This window comes from Canis lupus, chromosome 17 (assembly GCF_048164855.1).
Source record: "Canis lupus baileyi chromosome 17, mCanLup2.hap1, whole genome shotgun sequence".
Lineage (NCBI taxonomy): Eukaryota > Metazoa > Chordata > Mammalia > Carnivora > Canidae > Canis > Canis lupus.
Window position 1 is genome coordinate 43,781,574 of NC_132854.1, and position 21,105 is coordinate 43,802,678.

General features: G+C 33.7%; 1 long non-coding RNA gene across 1 annotated transcript in view; it reads right to left on the reverse strand.

Annotated features, from left to right (window-relative positions):
• The window catches only part of LOC140608409 (uncharacterized), a 102,963-nt gene that overhangs the window by 3,041 nt on the left and 78,817 nt on the right, over positions 1-21,105 (reverse strand). The window contains exons 4-5 of the long non-coding RNA XR_012010429.1: positions 14,287-14,317; positions 7,733-7,812 (exon numbers count right to left, since the gene is read on the reverse strand). This is a non-coding gene — a long non-coding RNA (uncharacterized lncRNA). The remainder of the gene's footprint in view (positions 1-7,732; positions 7,813-14,286; positions 14,318-21,105) is intronic.

The following is a 21,105-nucleotide window of genomic DNA, read 5'->3' on the forward strand; positions in this document are numbered from 1 at the left end:
ATGAAATTAAGTGTTTAGTTTGATCTATTTGAATTAGGGTTGAAAAATGTGCAGTATCTAGGGGCGGCTGGGTGACTCAGTGGTTGAGCCGCTGCCTTTGGTTCAGGTCGTGATCCTGGGGTCCTGGGTTTGAGCCTCACATCGGGCTCCCCACAGGGAGCCTGCTTCTCCCTCTGCCAATATCTCTGCCTCTATCTCTGTGTGTTTCATGAACAAATACATAAAATCCTTAAAAAAAAAAAAAAAGAAAATTGTGCAGTATCTAAAAATAAATAACAAAAAATAAAAAAAAGTAGATAAAAATAACCAAATAGATTGTGGCATCACCAATTGGTGACTAGTTTTTGTTGTTGTTTTGTTTGTTTTCATTTTTTTGTAGTTCAACTGAAACAGATAAGTTTAACGATCAGAATAAAATGGGCTCAATTAGGAAAACCTGTTTATTATAAAAGGTGCTTTGCAGTATAATAAATCTTTTTCAAGTTGATTTTTTTCATAGGATTTAATATATATGATTATTCTTCAGTTTTCCAAATTAAATTGTTCAGGCGGCCATAAGTTTACTGATACTCCAACAATGTTTAACAAATGTACTATTCCTCACTAGCGATTCATAGTTGAACAAGTTGTGCAAAAAGTACACTGAACACAGTGCACTAAAGCGGTGTTTCCATACATCCACCTACAGTGCATCACCCTAAGTGATTTATATTTCATTTTTCACTAAATGAACTTGTGCCCTTAGAATACAAAAGATGTAATCAAGGAAGAAGTGTATGTGGTCTGTGTCTCTGAACAGTGTTATCACCCATATATATATTTTTTATGTTTCACATACTTTAAGTCTTTTTTTTATTGGAGCTCAATTTGCGAGCATATAGCATATCACCCAGTGCTTATCCAGTCAAGTGCTCCCCTCAGTGCCCATCACCCAGTCACCCCAACTCCCTGCCCACCTCCCTTCCCACTACGCCTTGTTCATTTCCCAGAGTTAGGAGTCTCTCATGTTCTGTCATCCTCACTGATATTTTCACTCATTTTCTCTCCTTTCCCCTTTATTACCTTTCACTATTTTTTATATTCCCCAAATGAATGAGACCATATAATGTTTGGAAAGATGAATGGATAAAGAAGCTGTGGTCTATGTATACAATGGAATATTCTTCAGCCATTAGAAACGACAAATACCCACCATTTGTTTCGACGTGGATGGACCTGGAGGGTATTATGCTGAGTGAAATAAGTCAATCGGAGAAGGTGACTAGTTTTTATAAGGTTAAGTAAGTATCATTTTAAGTTGATTGATTTATATTAGAGAATTTAAGTCTATTTGAATTCTGACTATACAATTTTATAGACTTATCCTACTGTGCATTTTTTTTTTTTTTTTTTTTTTTTTGGCCAGAGTTAGCTGTCTGAATGGTCTTAGTGTACTTTATATTGGATGGCTTTTTCTGAATACAACTGTTCTTTTTGGAAAAAAAAATTAAGTATGAGAATATTAAAATATAGATTAATTCATTTAGAAATGTTACTTTAGAATATTTCTAAATATCAAATAAGGGAAATGAAAAAATATAATGGTTTCAACTAAATATTTCTCCAAATATGTGTATAAATAATATAAAATACAGCATATATAAATGACAAATAATTATATATAAATGCCTATAATGCATTTTTACATTATTAAATGAAGTTATTACATATAAGCTGTTTTATACATATACATTTAGATACATTTAAACCAAAAAAAAATACATTTAAACACCAATACATTTATTGGTGTTTTTAAATCACCTTAAGGTGGCTCTTCCTACTTATGATCATTAATATTCAGGGCAGCCTGGGTGGCTCAGCAGTTTAGCTCCCCCTTCAGCCCAGGGCATGATCCTGGAGACCAGGAATCGAGTCCCACCACCGGCTCCCAGCATGGAGCCTGCTTCTCCCTCTGCCTGTCTCTGCCTCTCTCTCTCTCTCTCTCTCTCTCTGTCTCTCTCTCTGTGTGTCTGCCATGAATAAATAAATAAATAAATCTTTTTAAAAATTTATTAATATTCATTAATATAAAAATATGAATAATTTTAAGATATTTTGAGTATAGTCCTTTAAAGACACACTTTAAAAGTATTTATAAGATCAACATATTTATAATCCTTAAAAAGATTCATAAAGAAATTATTTCCAAATTTACTTCTGTGGTACAATCATATTTATGTTACAGATACTCACTTTGTAACATTAACTGGTTCAGAGATTATCCAGAGCAGATTGCATTTATTTAGTGATAATGAAAACAGATAAGACATTTGGGTAAAGTTTTCATCCATCAGTTTTCCCACTGCTTCAATTGCAGAGAATATTATCTCTAAATAATACAAAATTATGCAGGAATATATGAAAATATAGTACTAGACTTGGATTTTAAAGAGAGTTTGAATAAATCATTAATTATCCTGATTTGTTGATGCCCACCATTAATAACACTATATACAAGCACAATAAGCATATTTAAACTAATGTTGATTTTTCCCGTCTGCATCTGAGCAGTGTTTGGGCCTCCTAAATGCTAATTATTGAGAGACATAAAGATGTTTATGGTTATAATAAAGCCATTAATATAATTCACAAGGTTTTCTATAGTAGATTGTCTACAAATAATATTGACTCTATTAATTTCCAGGGCCATTGAATACAAGTGATTATGGAGGAATTGCCCTGTCATGGCCGTGAATAAATCATGTTCTATGCTCCACTGGACAACACCTCTTAAAATTATATTGGAATCTATAAATATGATCTGGACAAAGGATGGAAGCATTTATGGTAGAGTAATGACAGTGTGATAGTAAAGCAAAAATAAATGGAAGTTAAGAGATCTGTGGCTTAAGTCTGGTCTTTGACTAGCTATGTATTTGTAGAGATAAACCAATGACTTCTTTTCCTCTTTTGCAATGCTTAGAATTCCTAATGACCTTTCCAGTTTAATTTGTGGTTTTAAAATGATACAGTGTATGAAAATATAAGATTATTGATTAGTTCAATTAATTGTACATTAATTTGGAAAAAGCCTACTCACTTCACACTGTAAAAGTTAATTTTGTGGAAAAAAAATAATCTAGTAGTTTATTCAGGACTTAACTTACACTGAGTTTTTAATATGGAAAATTTATCTTTGAGTTTTCCCTTTTACTCACATGATATTTTATGCCCCAGTTTGTTTGGTTTCTGACCTAGCTAGTTATTAACATACTTGATCTTGTGGGTATTTAATTCCTGCAAGAAAGCAGACTTGCTGAAAGGTTAAATAAAATTTGTTTACATGAAATCAGTACATGGAATGTGGTCATCATGAATATTTATGACAGTGTGATTGGGATATATAGTCCTTGGAGAAAGATTTTATTTCAAAATATCATGTACTGAGAAAGTAGAGATAATGCATAAAAGACTAAAATTTCTTACATTTTTTGAAATGTGATATTAAGGATTTTTTTGTTTAAACATGATGAAAGATTATAATAAATGCCATGCTTCTTTAAATTTAATTTTTATCTATTTTGCACATAGTGTATAAAAATTAATATTGCTACTTGTCTATCATGTATCTATCTATATGTAAGCATATATATAAACCTGTGTATGCGTAAGCTATTTACGTAAGCATCATTCTAGTTTGAGTTGTCTGTTTGTTTTTTAATTCAAGACCCTGAGATCAAGACTTGAGCTGAAATCAAGAGTCAGACACTTAAGTAAGACTGAGCTACCCGGGCTCCTCAGTTTGGATTTTTCTTTTTCTTTCTTCTTTCTTCTTTCTTTCTTCTTTCTTTCTTCTTTCTTTCTTTCTTTCTTTCTTTCTTTCTTTCTTTCTTTCTTTTCTTTCTTTCTTTCTTTTCTTTTCTTTCTTTCTTTCTTCCTTTCTTTCTTTCTTCCTTTCTTCTTTCTTTCTCTCTCTCTTTTTTCTCTTTCTTTCTTTCTTTCTTTCTTTCTTTCTTTCTTTCTTTCTTCTTCCTTTCTTCCTTTCTTTTTCTTTCAGATCTGTTTATTTATTTGAGAGAGAGAGAGAAAGAGAGAGAGAGAGACAGTATGGGCTAGGGGAGGGGAAAAGACTCCCCACTAGGCAGGGATTTCCCCCCTGTGTGCGGCTGGATCCCAGGATCCTGAGATCACTACCTGAGCTGAAGGCAGATGCTTAACCATCTGAACCAACCAGGTGCCCCAAGTTTTTCTTAATTAATGATTCTTAGGTCTTTATTTTCCCTGCACAATAATTATTTTCCCATATTTATATAATACTTGTGATAATTCCTCATATCAAGCCTTAAAATATAAGCTAAAATCTGTATCTTGGTAGGAAGTATATAACTTTGAGTTAAAAAATTCTTAAAGTTCCTGAGTCATATATACCTAAATTTTAATCTGATTATTACCACTTAACTATATCACCATAGACAAATCTCCGAACTGCCAAATTTTAAGCATCTCACCAATAGCATATAGATTATAAGAGTATAAAATATATAGTTTTTGTGAGAACAACATAAATTCATAGTAAGTACTTAATGTTATCTTGAATCGTGAACATGCTGAGAGACTGAATATACAAATAGGCAATGGCCAGAATATATATAAAAATAGAACTCTGCCCCACAACCTGCAATAACTTGCCTAGGAGACCAGCCTCGTTATTTGCAATAACCAGTCCAGGAAGCCAGCCTGCTGTAAGTTGAAATTGAAGGAAGCCCAATTGCTATCCTTGTAATAATCTAGTAAGCTAAGCAATAACTTCTGGAACAATCAGCCTAAACTGTCCAGGACTCGATTAATAACTGACAGCTTTCTTGATTTTTGTCCCCCCTTCTAACTTAGACTCAACCAGAGAAAGCCAAATATACAACCCCCTCATCAAAACCACTGCATACCTTGCTTCTAGTTAGCCTGCCTCCAGCTCCCCCATGCCAACGGCCTCTAATCAAAACATACCTGAAGTCTTCCCTTTGTTCCACTATAAAGACTTCCCATTTCCCTGCCTGCCTTTGAGTTCCTGCCAAAATCGAAGGGACCTGGTGGATCCCCTTGCTATAGCAAGCTGTTAAAAGATCTCCTTTGCTCTTCTCACTTATTCTTTATTTTGCTTTGTACGAGAGACAGCATTAAAAATCTCAACATCATTGTGCATTACACAGTATATAACAATATATACATGGACTATACTGTTGAACAGCATTTTCGCACATGCAAGATCTCATAACTTTGCACCTATTTACTTCTCTAATAATAAATAGCTTAACTGGATCAAAGAGTGGTGGGACTCATCTAACATATGAAAACTCCAATGAATCACCTAGACTTTAGGGCACTTTTTACCTCGGTTAAACTCAGAAGCTCTGATTAGTGCTCTAACCAATATAATACAATTAAAAGGTTACCTTTGATTGGCCTGCATACCAGATAGAAGAAGCTAATACCACAGAAATGTCTGTGTGATTTTCATGTAGCTGACACCATTCATTCATTCACTCAGTAATATTTTTGAACGGCTACTAGTATGTGATATCAATATTTGATATCAATACAAAGTTCAGTGCTATCGTATAGTTTGCCCAAGGTGAGAGGGATACAGACACCAAGCAAAAAATAATAGAAATAATTATAAAAATTACACATTATAGCATGTTAGATGGGCTATATTCTATAGATAAGAAGGTACTTCAGGGTAAGGGGAAGAGGTTTTCCTTTGAAAAGGAGCCAACACTTAACCTAGAGTACTCAGGGTAGGTTTCATGTAGAAGATAGTGCTTCATAAACTACTGGAAGAAGTGACAGAGCAGGCAGATACCTGGTGGAAAAGTGCTTCAGAAAGAAGAAGCAGTGACTGCACAGGAGAAGGGGGTTTGCCAGAAGTGGGCTAAAGAGAATAATGGGGCCCAGTGTGGATGGACTGAGGTGAGTATAGTAGACACCGACATCAGAAGAGCAAGCAGGATGGAGCAGAATGAGGTGGGAAAGGTAGGATGTGTAGGGTTTGTGGGGCATTGTGAAATCTGTGGCTTTTACTCTGTGGGAAGTGAGAAACCATTGCAAGAGTTTGAACAGAGGAGTAATACGATAAGATTTACATTTTAAAATGATCATTTGGATATATAAAGAATATGTGAAGCATAGAGGTCAGGGGTCAAATTTAGAGACAAAGATCCAAGACCAAAATCTATGGTACTAATCCAGGCTGGAGATGGAGCTGTCTAGGACTAGGGTGGTAGCAGTGAAGATGATAAAAGCAGTTATATTCTCATAAAAGCTTGAAGATAGCCAGCGATATTTGCTAATAGATTAGATATGTGGTGAGAGAGAAAATAAGGAATCAGGGATAACACCAAGAATTTTTGCCTGACAAACTGGAAGAAACTTCATTAAAAAATGCTATTACTTGTATGTTTGAGGAGAGAAAAAGATCAGAAATTCTTTTCTTACACTCTCAGTGATTTTTGTTTCTGGACAATCTCCCTCTTTTATCCCTGATTTTTATTATCAGTATGCTATCTGTTTGAGTAACCTTAAGATGTCTGTAAACATAAAATAATTATTATTTTGGAAAAACTTGTAAGCTTTGGCTAAATATAATTTGAATTTCTACTATGATTTCAAAGTTTTCATCTTACATTTAAAAAAAAATTGAAACACAAAAATACTAGGTTCTTTTGTCCTTGGTACACCAGCCTCTATAATCCTATACAATCCTCCCTTCAGCTGGAGAGGCGGGTGTGATTTAGAGGCAAGTGAATTTCTCCTCCAGTTCCTCTCTCGGAATTCTGCTGGGGCGCAGTGCTCATGCTAGCCTCAGGATCAGGAAAGTGAGGGATCTTCTATCCGGTACATGAGGATTAAGAAGGTGGAGCCACAGAATTAACTGCTATTGTTATTCACCAGTAGAAAGCCTCTATTAAGCATCTCTGAAAGTCAGCACAAAAACTCTCTTATATAATGTACAATGAAAATGTGTTTTCAGAAAGAAATGGATTTTTTTACTTAAACTTCCTATCTTAGATTTCAACTCAGCCTTTTAAACCTGCTTCTCCTTCAGTTTTTCCCATATCCACACAGTTTGGTTCGAGTCATAATCTTAAGAGTCATTGGGATCCCTCTCTAATTTTCACACTGCATATAAAATCATTAACTAATGTTAATACCAGCAATAAATAGCAATGGTATTAATTACTTATTGAGTTCTATGTGTCAGGCATTGTGTTAATAGCTTTATATTCACAATCTCATTTAATTATCTCAACAACGCTTTGAGGTAATTACCATTATTATTGTGAAGACACTAAAGCTTCTCGCATAATTAATTTGCCCAAGAAGATGGAATTTAGAAAACAGAGAATGCAGGATATATTACTTTGCTGCATTAGACAGTCTTCCTAAGTTGCGTCAATCCTCTCATCTACATTTTTTTTTATGTTGTCTACTTGTCTCTGTCCCAACTGCCATAACCATAATACATTTCCTTCTTTCTTAGGCTAATGCAGTGGTCTTATCAACTGTCTCCCTCCACTGTTCTTGCTCTGTTGCTCTGTCATCCATTTTCCACAGGGCAATGGTAGATATCTTTCAAAATGGAAAAAAAAATCATGTTTATCCTCCTGCATTAAAGTCAGTCATGTTATCATATTACCCTTAGTCTTGTCATAAAAGTATAAACACCTATTTGGATAGTCACATGTTTGGTCCTTACCCTACTCCTGTATACTAGCTTTCCTGGTTTTGTAGCTCAAATTCTTAGCATCTTCAGAGGTAATGAAGGATCTAGCTCATCTGAAAAAAAAATACGAGATTACCTTTTAGTAATTTAAAATTAAATCGTAACTGCCAAGTATAGTGCTTTTGACAATGTCTTTATTTTCTACCACTAGTTAAATATGTGAGGAAAGCAAAATTGTCATGAGAACACTGTTTTGCAAAAATCCAATCAGTGAATGAGAATTTTGCTGCATTATATCAAGGGTGATTTCAGTAGACTATGTTAACCTGTTGAGCAAATACATACTTGCCACTGGATCAGCAAATTGTCCTTCCCAGTAGAAAACAAGATACCTTTGAACACTTTTCACACTTTTACACTTCCATTTCTTATCTCCACACTGGCCATCATAATTATGTTAACACTCTGAAAGTTAGGTGGAAAAATAGAATTCATTTGAGTTTATTTTTATAATTTATAATAATTGAATGGGTCTGAATCCCTGAGTTGATCCTAAGTCACCAAGATTTCAATATAACTTTCACTGAAATTCCTTAAACAGCTATTTACAGATTATTATTTGGAGTAGCTTACCTGAATCCATTTTGATTTCATTCTTGCATAGTCATTTAATTATTAAATAAATATACATGTACAAAAAAAACCCTCCTGTCTTTATAGGGTTTGCCTTCTATTGCAGGAAGACAAATATTAAGCAATAAACAACAATTAAAATAAGTGAGTTTAGACAGTCTGTTAGGAACATGAAAATGGGGGAAAAAATTAAGTAGAATAAAGTAAGGAAGTTAAACTGGTGAGAGTAAGCCTAATTGAGAATATGACATTTGGAGGTGGTAAAAAATTTAGATGTGTGGAATCTGGATATATAGCACTTTAGGCTGAGGACCCACAGATTGCAAAATCTCTCTGGCGAGAGTGGCTAATGTAGGTAGGGTAGAGGGAGTGAAACACTGTATAGGAGACTTACTGGAAGGATAGGAAGGCATTGCATGCCATTGTACGGACTTAGACTTTTATTATGAATGAAAGAGGGAGCCACTACAGTATTTATAGTGAAGAAATGACTTGATCAGGCTTACATTTCTTCAGCATCTACTATGGTGAATATAAACATAGAAGGGTGAGTGTGGAAGGAAGAAACCATTGAGGAAATCATTGCTACAATGCAGAGAAGACATAATATTGACCTGATCTTCACAGATAGTCAAGGTGGTAAGAAGGGGTTAGAGTCTGTTACAGACAGGCCCAATTTGAATAATTAATAACAGATTGGATATAGAACAAGAGATAAAGATAGTTATTGAAGATGACTCCAATATTTTTTCCTGTACAATGAAAGAATGGAGTTGTCATCAACTGAGATGGGAAAATATTAGGCGAGCCGTTTTTTTTTTGGTGAGGGAGTAGTGTTGGGAGTTCAGTAATAGACATGTTAAGGTAGAGTTAGCTATTTACCAGACCTTCAAGTGTAGATGTGGAAAAAGCAGTTGAATATGTAACTCGGGAGATCAGGGAGAGATTTTTTTATTTCCTTTGCATATTGGTGATATTTACAAATATGAGAGTGGAAGAATCTCTAAGGAACTGAATGTAAGTAGAAGAGAAGAGGTCCAAGAACTAAAGCCTGAAATATTCCCAAATTAAGAGGATGGGGGTGGGGAGAAAGGAAGGGAAACTGAGAGACAGATGCCAAGTTAGATAAAAACTAAATTTACTCATTAACACGGATATGTAAGCATTATCGCTAACTTTGACAAGTGAGGTAATTTTTATGAATTGGCTTCTCTTTAGACAATTAACTTTAGCATTTTCCTTTCCCTTTTTCTTTTTAAATGTTTATTTTTATTTTAAAGAGAGAGCATGCAAGCTGGGAGAGGGGCAGAGGAAGAGAATCCCAAGCAGATGTCCTGCTGAGCATAGAGCCCCATGGAGGGCTCAATAATCTCCTGACCCGAGATCATGACCTGATCTGAAACCAAGAGTTGGTGCTTAACCGACTAAGAAACCCAAGCGCCCCTTCATTTTCCTATTCCGTCTAACTACATATTTAATAGTAGTTAGTTTTCTCACTAGACATCAAGAATGTGATAAATTTGGATGGAATTTCTAGACTATATCATATTTCAATTGGAAAATCAGTCAGCAATAATACACACTTTTAAGCCTCACTTTCACTATATCAGCTTCTATAGTTAAAGGGATTTATGACTAGGATGTAAGTAGAAGAGTTTTGTGTAATGTTTATCTTTTTCCTTCTTTGTTGTCTCCCTCCTGGTGGCTGAAATATGGATGTGATGGTAAAAGCCCCCATCATGGACTATGACTCCAGATCATTCACAGAGAAAGAATAAGAAGGAAGGAGGAATAAGAGGGATTACCCAAAACCATTAACATCAGAAATGGCCCTGTCACCTATTCGTTTTTTTTCATGAGGAAGAAAAATTCCATGTTATTTAAATCATTGTTTTTATTCTAATTATCATTTTCCACACTCAAATATTGGTACCAAACCAAAAACCCTTTTCTTTATAGTACATGGAAGCTAAGGAAAAGAAAAAAAAATCAAATAAATTATAGAAGAAAATTCACATCAGCTGTGAAGTGGAGCACATATGTTGTATAACTATAGTCAGAGCAGTGGCTGGAAGAAGTAGAATGAAACAAAATGGAAAAGAAGCTGAAAAAAATTAGAAGCTGAGATTTTGGATTAGAACACAAACATTTTATTTCAAGTGAATTTCAAATGTCCCCTTGAAAGCAATGTTAGTGAGGCTGCTGTAAACATAAGTATTATGCTTTCCTGTTCCTGAATATACTCCCAGATTGATTTAATTAGCCTAGTGCGTCTCAAAACATGTTCTCAAGATAATCTTCAAAAAGAGAGTCTAAGAAGTCTTGTATCTTTTCATTCCCTTTTGAGGGCAATATTTACATCAAGATAGCTAAACTAATACTACATTAAGAACACTGAAAATACTATTTGATTTTTTTCAACCAAAATTTTTCAAGGACTGCCTCTCACAGCCTTTCACTTTGTTAATGAATGACACTAAAGTTTTAGATAAAGTTATCTTAACAAGAAAACTTCATGTTATAAAAGAAATTTGAGTATTGGTTTTATTGATGCAGTAGCCAAAACATCTTCGCAAAAATTACAGTAGCAAATCAGAGTTCATGTTTTGAATTCAGTTCAAGTCTTGCTTTCTAATTACCTCCTGGGTTTCTGTCGTCTATCTTCCCTCTTTGTTAAAATAATAATAATGATGATAATCAAAACATGTGCTTCCCTGCCTGGAAGATTCCTGACAACTTGTGTAAAAAAGTAATTCACTCCTAAGCAGCTAATCCATTTAAAACATTCCAAAAAAGAATCACCAACCAAGCATTAAAATTACATTTCAACCATGATCAAACAAACGTAGCATAATCAATTAGGTGTTAAAGCATCTAAACACAATTATCCAAACTCATAATTGAATCCAGAAAGTAGTCTCCAAACTTAAAGAACAGAAGGTAACACTTTCATGTTTAAAGATACATCCAAAAAAATAAAAAAGAAAAAATAAAGATACATCCACAGAGCACTCACAAATATAGGCAAAATTAGAGCAACTTTACAGATAAAGAAGCTTATTATTAAAATTTTTACATCTGTCATTTAACTACATATTAACTGAACTTACAGTTACATAACTTTAGATAATTATTTTAAAAGCTACAAATACATCCTAGGTACATGAAATGTCACAGAATTTCTTTCTCAAATCTATATTTGTACTTTAAAATTTTGTTGAATAAAATATTTATGTTAGCAATTATAAAAGTACATGATGCTGAATTTCATTATTTTAAGCACAAATTGTACTGATTTCTAATAAGATACAAGTCATTTAGTTATCATTACTAACTGCTTATATAGTACAATTAAATTTAAACTTCCAAAATATTTATTTATCGAGATAACTATTGTCAAAAACTTTTTCCAGGTACTAGGAATAAAAGAATGAATAAAATAAAATTGATCTGCCATATTTGGTGAACTCTTACATAATGAATTCCTACTCTAGCTCAAACAGATCACTCACAGCTTATTGTATTAAATGAGTTAATAGCGCCTGAAATAAAATAAACATTATTCAAGGTTATAATCATCATTATCTCTTCTTATCATAATTATTTCTTTATTGTACATATTCCCTTTCATTATGAAAGCAAGTATCAGTGTCTATCACAGTTCATGACATTTATGCTTATTAGCATTTAAGAATATTGAAAGAGTAAATGCTATTTAACTCACTTTTGTGGGAAAGGAATAATCTTTGATGTAAAATATTCTTTCTAAGTCAGTTTTTGGAAATCAAATATGTTAAAAATTACATAGTTCCACATATGCTATGTTAGAAAAGATGTGTAATAATGGAAAAATAGCTGATTTATCCATAAATGATTATAAAGAACACTTTAAATATATGTTATTTCCATGTCAATGCTTATAAAAATAATAATATAACCTATAAGTTAAAATTAAGAGATGATGGAATTATTTTTAAGGAAGATCATTCATAAATGCATTAGTACCTTTTATTAAGCTGTAATTATAGAATTCTAAGCTCTAATGAAAAATAAAATGGCTATAGATTAGCAGTTAGAAACAGATGATATTATTAGAAGATGAAAATATTAACATATATAACTAGGCTTAAGCCCTGTATAAGAGAAGATAATAGAATCAAGTTGTATTTGATATATCATACCAGTAATAATTGGTTTAGATAACTAATAAATTGCTATGTATGGAGCAGTTGCTAGGAGCTTAGAATACATATCATAAAAATATAATAATGAAAGGAGATCTATATATCTCAATAAATAGTACTGATATAATATTAATATAGAAAATAACTCATGAAATATTTCAATAAATGTGGGTACAAAATTCTCCTGATACAATAGAAGATGAATAAATTTTCCCTGAGGAAATCCATTACACTCCTAGAAGAGAAGAGGGCAATTAGACTAGATCTTGAAAATGGAGTAGGAGCATAGGAATCCAAAAGGATGATACAGAATTTTTTTTTTTTGAAACAGAATTTTTTAAAAGCATTGAGACAACAGAGCATGCAGCACATCTAAAAACATGCAAGGTTCTGTTTAACTGGAATGTGGCCAGAGTAGTGATGAGCAATGAGAGGAGGCTCAAATGGAAAACCAAAGAAACATTTTTATGAAGTAGTATAATACAGAAGATCTTGGACACTATATGTTAGTCAAGGGGGAAGTATTAATTGTTTTAAGTACTGTCATAGACTTCAAATAGTTCTCATAGAGAAATACTTGGTGGATGTATTAGACAGTTAAGAAATTTGGAGGAAAGATGCATTGATAAGGATTATATGAAGTTGAAAAAAGAAAGAGACAAGGATGGACCTAGATACAGCATCCATAAAACTCATTGGTACCCTGTTTCATGGTTCCCAAATAGGAGACAGATAAAACCTAGTTACAAATTTTATTAGGGGATAAGGCTGACAGCAAGACTTCTAAATCTGTAAAGATGAGTGGATAGGGGTGACCTTGACTGAGATGTTGAATACAGAACAAAAGGTGTTGAGTAAGGGTGAAATAATGCATTCAATTATTGACTAAGCTTTAAAATTTAATATGTCTTTTAAATACTCAAAAATAGTATCTGAGCTGAAGATACATATATATTTAAGTATTGCCTTGCATTTCTTTTTGAATCACTCTCTCCAATCAATGCATGCATGGCTAAATACTATGAGATGGAGCTCATCAGTTGGATGTGGGAAATTATCCCTCACAGAGTGACTCATCCAGAGATGGCACATGTCTGGGGAGAACGACTCAGAGACTTGATATTTACCCTAGGAAATAGGAACTAATCTCTGCTTTTGGTAAGATTCATCATTGACTTCTGATAAAAACTTTCAGCAATCTAGTTATATAAGGGACCTTTCCCATCTTATAAAGGCTATTTACACACACGCACACAAAAGCCACAGCTAATATTATACATAACAATTCAAAAAATTCCCCCTTAAGATCAGGAAAAAGGCAGAAAGTCCTGTACTACCACTACTGTTGAACATCACACTTGGTGTCCTTGCTGGTGTAATAGAAAAAGAAGAAATGAAGTGCTTCTAGAACTCACAGGTAAGTTTAGTAATATTTCAGGATACAGGATGAATATGTAAATAAAAACTGAATGTACAGAAAATATGAACAGATATTTCACCAAAAGGGTGTGAAAGGATGGCAAAATAAACACATCTAGAGATGCTCGATATTACTAATCGTTAGATAAATGCAAATAAAAACCACCATTTAACAACTGAATGGGAAAAAAAACACTAAAAAAACGAAACTGAAAATATCAAGTTCTGACATGGATACACAGTAGATATATTTCTAACTCTGATAATATTTTGGAGGGCACTGGGAGTTGAAAATGGTACTATGGGAAACATGTTTATAATTTCTAGTAAGTCAAACATATGCAGGCATACCTCAGAGACGTTGGGAGTTTGGTTCCAGACACTGCAATAAAGCAAATATTGCAATTAGGTAGTCAAATAAACTCTTTTGGTTCCCCAGTGCATATAAAAATTATGTTTATACTATACTACAATCTAGTAAGTGTGCCAAAGCATTATGTTTAAAAAGCAATGCACATACTTTAATCTAAAAAAATACGAATTGGTAAAATGTTAATCATCATCCAAGCTTTCAGCAAGTCATAATCTTTTGGCTGATGGAGGGTCTTGCCTTGATGTTGATGACTGGTGACTGATCAGGGTGGTGGTTAATGAAAGTTGGGGTGGCTGTGGCACTTTCTTAAAATAAGACAAAAATGAAGTTTACACTTCGATTGACTCTTCCTTCCACAAATAATTTCTCTTGTCACATGTGTTACTGTTTAATATCATTTTACCCACTGTAGATTCTTTAAAATTGGAGTAGGAAACAAGAAATGTTGGCAAGGATGTGGAGACAGGGGAACCCTCTTACACTGTTGGTGGAAATGCAAGCTGGTGCAGCCACTTTGGAAAACATGTGGACGTTCCTCAAGAAGTTAAAAATAGAGCTATCCTATGACCCGGCAATTGCATTATGGGCATTTACCCCAGATATAGATGTAGTGAAACAACAAGACACCTGCACCACAATGTTCATAGCAGCAATGACCACAATAGCCCTACTGTGAAAGGAGCCACGATGTCCTTTAATAGATGAAAGGATAAAGAATATGTGACATACATATACAATGGAATATTACTCAGCCATCATAGAGGATGAATACCTACCATTTGCTTCAATGTAGATGGAACTGGAAGGTATTATGCTGAGTGAAAATAAGTCAATTGGAGAAAAACAATTATCATATGGTTTCACTCATATGTGGAACATAAGAAGTAGTGCAGGGGACCATAAAGGAAAGGAGAGAAACTGAGTGGGGAAAAATTAGAGAGGAGGACAAATCATGAGAAACTCCTAACTCTGGGAAACAAACAAAGGGTTGCAGATGAGAGGTCAGTGAGGGGATGGGGTAACTGGATGATGGGCATTAAGGAAAGCACATGATGTGCTGAGCACTGGGTGTCATACTATATGTTGGCAAACTGAATTTAAATCAAATAAAAAAAATGAAGTCAGTCCTCTCAAACCTGCTACTGCTTTATCAACGAAGTTTATGTAATACTGTAAATCTTTTGTTATTATTTCAATGATCTTCATAGCATCTTTACCAGGAGTAGATTTCATCTCAAGAAACCACTTTCTTTGCTCATCTCTAAGAAACAACTCCTCATCCACTGAAGTTTTATCGTGAAATTGTAGCAATTCAGTTACATCTTCAGCCCCCTTTCCCTCCCCCGCTTCTAATTCTAGTTCTTTTGCTCTTTCCACCATATCTGCATTACTTCCTCCATTGAAGTTTTGAAATCCTTAACGTCACCCGTATGGATGGATTGTAATCTCTTCCAAACTCCTGTTCACATTGATATTTGACGTGTTCTCATGAATCATGAATGTCCTCAAGGCATCTAGAATGGTGAATTCCCTTCCAGAAGGTTTTCCATTTACTTTGCCCAGATCAGATCTATCACAGGAATCACTATCTTTGGAAACTGTAGCCTTATGAAATGTATTTCTTAAATAAGGATTTAAGTCAAAATTAGTTTTTTATCCACATGGGCTATAGCATGGGCATTGTGTTAGCAAGCAAGGAAACATTTATCTCACTGTACATCTTCATCGGATCTCTTGGGTGATCAGCTACATTGTCAATGAGCAGTGACAGTAATATTTTCAAAGGAATTTTTTTTCTGAGTAATAGTTTTCAAAAGTGGACTTAAAATACTCAGTAGCCTACATTGTAAACAGATGTGTTGTCATGAAGACTTTGTTGTTCTGTTTATCGAGCACATGCATAGTAGGTTTAGCATAATTCTTAAGGGCACTAGAATTTGGGGAATGATAAATGAGCACTGGTTTAAATTCACCAGCTGCATCAGCTGCTCTCCTTTGAAGCTTTGAAGCCAGGCATTGACTTCTCCTCTCTAGTTATGGAATCACTAGATGGCATCTTCTTCCAATAAAAGGCCACTTTGTTCATATTGATCATCTATTGGTTAGTGCAGCCACCTTCACTAATGATCTTGGCTAGACCTTCTGGGTACGTTGCTGCAGTTTCTGCATCAGCACTTGCTGCTTCACCTTGCATTTTTATGTTATGGAGATGGCTTCTTTCTGTAAATCTCATGAACTAACCTCTGTTAGCTTCAAACTCTCCTGCAGCTGCCTCACTTCTCTCAGCCTTCACCTAAGACCCTGTTCTGGATTAGGCTTTGGTTTTAGGAAATGTTGTGGCTGCATTGATCTTCTACCCAGATCCCTAAAACTTTTTCCATATCAGCAGTAGAGCTGTCTCATGCTCATCATTTGTTTGTGCACTGCAGTAGCACTTTTATTTCCCTTTAAGAACTGTTTCATTGCCTTTGCAACTTTGGCTGACTGTTGCAAGAAACTTAGCTCTTGGCCTTTCTCACTTTTGGCATGGCTTCTTGACTAAACTTAATCATTTCTAGCTTTTGATTTGACTCTTCCTTTCGCTTGACCATTAGAGGCCATTGTAGTGTTAATGATTGGCCTAATTTCAGTATTTTTTTTAAAGATTTCATTTATTTATCTATTTGAGAAAGAGAGAGAGAGACCAGAGGGAGAGGGAAAGGGAGAGAATCTCAGGTAGTCTCCATGCTGAGCATGAGCCTAAGCCATGACCCTGCGATCTGACCTGGGTTGTAACCAAGATTCAGATGCTTAACTGATTGAGTCACCCAGTCAGTTAAGGCTCAACTGACTAAGCCACCCTAATTTCAGGCTTAACTGACTGAGCCACCCTAATTTCACTATTGTGTCTCAGGGAATAGGGAGGTTTGAGGAGAGGAAAAGAGATGAGGGAGTGTGTGGTTGATGGGACAGTCAGAATAATACAACATCTAAGTTTGCTGTCTGATATAGTACAGTTTGAGGAGCCCAAAGTTGTTGGAAAAATGGTACCAATATACTTGCTTGATGCAGGGTTGCCCCAAACCTTAAATTTATAAAAAAAAATGTAGTATCTGCAAAGTCCAATAAAGTGAGGTACATGAAAATGGTAGGCCTGTAATTACCATTATATCCAGCAATTCTAACACTTATTTATCCCCAATAACTGCAAACTTTCATTAAAACAAAAGTCTATAGACGAATACATACCCAATCAGTAAGAAATTATATACCTTCCATTGTCTTCTATATTATCTTCATTATTCTTTAATCATTTAGTAGTTTTTTGTTCTCTTTCAGTATTATTTATAAATCATATGAAAGAGGGGATCATCTCTCCTCTTTAAATTCTTAAATCTTCCAGAAATATGATTGTCTTACTGTTGTCTTCAGTAACATAGAATAGAACAGTGACGCACTTAGTTTTTGGCAATATTATAAATTATAAAAATATTATAAAATTATTCTAAAAAAAACTAACCATTTTTAGATACTTAACAATTAATGGAGTCTCACTATTTAATTTGATAACTGATGATGTGCCAGGTGATATTTAAAATGACCGATTATTTCCTGCATATCTTCTGGGATCATAAGTTATACTCTAAGATTTCTGTGCAACATTTTGAATTTTTAGTTCTTTAAAACTTTAAAAATTATCTTATATTACTATAAAACAAGGATGCACTATTACTAGAATATGGTATTTACATGTATTTTTCAACTTAAATAATGGAATGGAAAGAAATCTCAAGTATACAGAAAGACATTTTGGCTACATGCTTAGATATGTTTCTCAGGCATCTGCAAGAGTACCCTTCCTATTGTATTTCAGAAAATTACCATATCCCAATATTTTATTTTATTTTATTTTATTTTATTTATTTTATTTTTAAAGATTTTATTTATTTATTCATAGAGACAGAGAAAGAGGCAGGCTCCATGCAGGCAGGGAGCCTGATGTGGGACTCGATCCCAGGTCCCCAGGATCACACCCCAGGCTGCAGGTGGCACCAAACCACTGTGCCACCAGGGCTGCCCCATATCCCAATATTTTAGAGACATATTTATCACTATCATAAAATAGTAGACAAAGAAAGAAATTCATAAAATTAAATTTGACCTCTACCTTAATTCATGAGTCTGAGAGAACTTAAGGATATTTTTGGGATCACTAAATAATGTGGTGGAGAGATCTTGAGCTGTCTAACCAGGTTTAGGTGTTTATACTATTTTGATTATTAGCACATAACACTGACATAACACTACATGCCTTGACCTGTTGTTCATAATCCTCAAGATCCAGAACTAGATAAAAATGTAAACCTATAGCCCAGAAAAGTAAAACTTAAAAATTGTTTTTCAACATCAATGCATCTACTTTATTTAGCATGATTAATCATCTGCCATATACTTAACACATCACCAAGAAGTCTGAGAATAATTTGCATCAAAATTGATGGCATATTTTATCAAGTTTCCTGAATACTTACATTGAAAGATTGTTGTCAAAGTCATCTACAGTTTAAGACAAAATGTGATAACTTGTTTCTATTCTCTTTACATCCTATAATTTACTGAAAACTCAAAGTTTAAATTGTCAGGATCACTCATTTTGACAATAAAATTATTAGCATCCTAGAAGGCTAACACGATAGAAGTTTACAAATAACCAAAAAAGAGTAACAGGAAATGAGTAAAGCAGCAGTTACAGGATTATGCTGAGAAAAAAATATAATAACCTATATTCAAGTTTAATCTAGTGTATTATACACCTGCTATATGTTTATTATCATTTATTTAATATAATATAGTAAATGACTCAAGAAATAACTCTCTACTTACACACAACAGAAATATCCCATAAGGAAAGACTTTCTAGGTAACTTAGATATGTGAAAGAGTTTAAAATAACAATTTTGCTTATAGTTTTCCCCTTTCAATGCCCTATTTCTTTATCATTGCTAATGCAAATCATAAAGAAAAAGTCAACCTTAATAAAGCATGTACAATGATATCCCCTAGAAAATGTTTTTCTCACAGAATAAAAATGAAATCAAGTAAAAAATATAGACATTTCTAAAACTAGTAATGTTAAAACTTATTTTTATTCAAATTCATATACATGCATATGTGTGTGTGCTGTGTGTATATATAGTAACTGTAAGTATGTGTATATGTAATATAGAGAGACAGAGAGAGAAAAATGAAGTTTTTTTTCTATTGAAACTGTTTTATTAGGACTTAAAAGCAGAAGACAAAGCTTAAAATCTCATAAGAATTAAAAGAAACTTAGTGAAAACAAAATACATCCCTTTCCTTAACAAATACATTTAACTAGATTCCAATTAGAATCCTATAGTTAAAAAATAACCAAATGCCATATAAGTTTGGTGGAATATAATTATTTTTAAACAGATCTTAATGTTTGTTGACTTTAATTATGACATGAACCATATGCTCATACTGAAAATCATCTAGAATAATCAGCAATAAAATATCTTAGTAAGAAAAGAATTAAGATGATACATGGTAAATAGAATGCTTTGAAGTTATTAGTCTAGTCTAGTAGTTTTAACAATTGCCTGATTTCTGGATCTCAGCTAGTATTATTTTCTTATTTAGGACTTTTTTCCTATGGCTGATAATGTCTTTACTAAAAGTAGCAATTCCTTTATGCTTCTTTCTTCTTTCATTTTGGATATTTTAATAATTACATCTATGCTATAATTATATCTATGCAATAGGGTTCATTTCCCTATTGCTAAATTTAGAAGAGATATTGTTTTAAAACAGAGGACCTTGGGGATCCCTGGGTGGCTCAGCGGTTTAGCGCCTGCCTTCCGCCCAGGGCATGATCCTGGAGTCCTGGGATCGAGTCCCCCGTTGGACTCCCTGCATGGAGCCTGCTATCCCTTTGCCTATGTCTCTGCCTCTCTCTCTCTCTCTCTCTCTGTCTCTCTTAAATAAATAAATAAATAAATAAATAAATAAATAAATAAATAAATAAATCTTTAAAAATAATAATAAAACAAAACAGAGGACCTTGACTCTAAGCCATGTGACAAATGAGGGCATACCTTAATTTGCCCCTGATAAATTATGATACCCTGATACCCTGATAAAGAATGATAATACCCAGGAGCTCAGGAGATGGTTCCCCTGTGTGAATGCTACCCAAGGCTGATGATGGACAGCCTAAATTATGGTCTTCCAGTAGGTCTTTCTTCCGGTAGTGAACACAAATCTCAAGATATATTTGTTCTACGTTTATTTTTAATAGAAGTAATATTTGTTGAAAGAATCCATGTTAAGTATTTGAGGAACCACTTGGAAACAGGAAAGGGGACTGTTTGGTATAAGCAGAATAGGCATGATACCTATTTGTGTACTCAAGAAACAGAAGAAATTAAAGATTTTAACAGAGATTTAGGGTAAGATCGAAAATAAAAATGCCAAACTGTGTGAGAAAGATCAGAAGTTCATTTACAAACTTTGTTAACTCAAAAATTTAAGAAAATTAGTGTAAAAATTGTAAAAATATGAATATTTTGACTAGGTTAAAAGAAACAGGAAATATGCAGAATATAATTATAACCAGTTGTATTTTGTCCACACATAGATTTATAGATATAGAAATAGAAGCAATAAAAATCCATGCAGGATTAAATGGATATACTTGGTTATTTAGCATATCTAGGAATAAATTGTATTTTAGGTGTTAATGGTATGAATAAAAACTTGGGGGAAAAGAGTAAGAATAAAGAGATAGTCTCAAC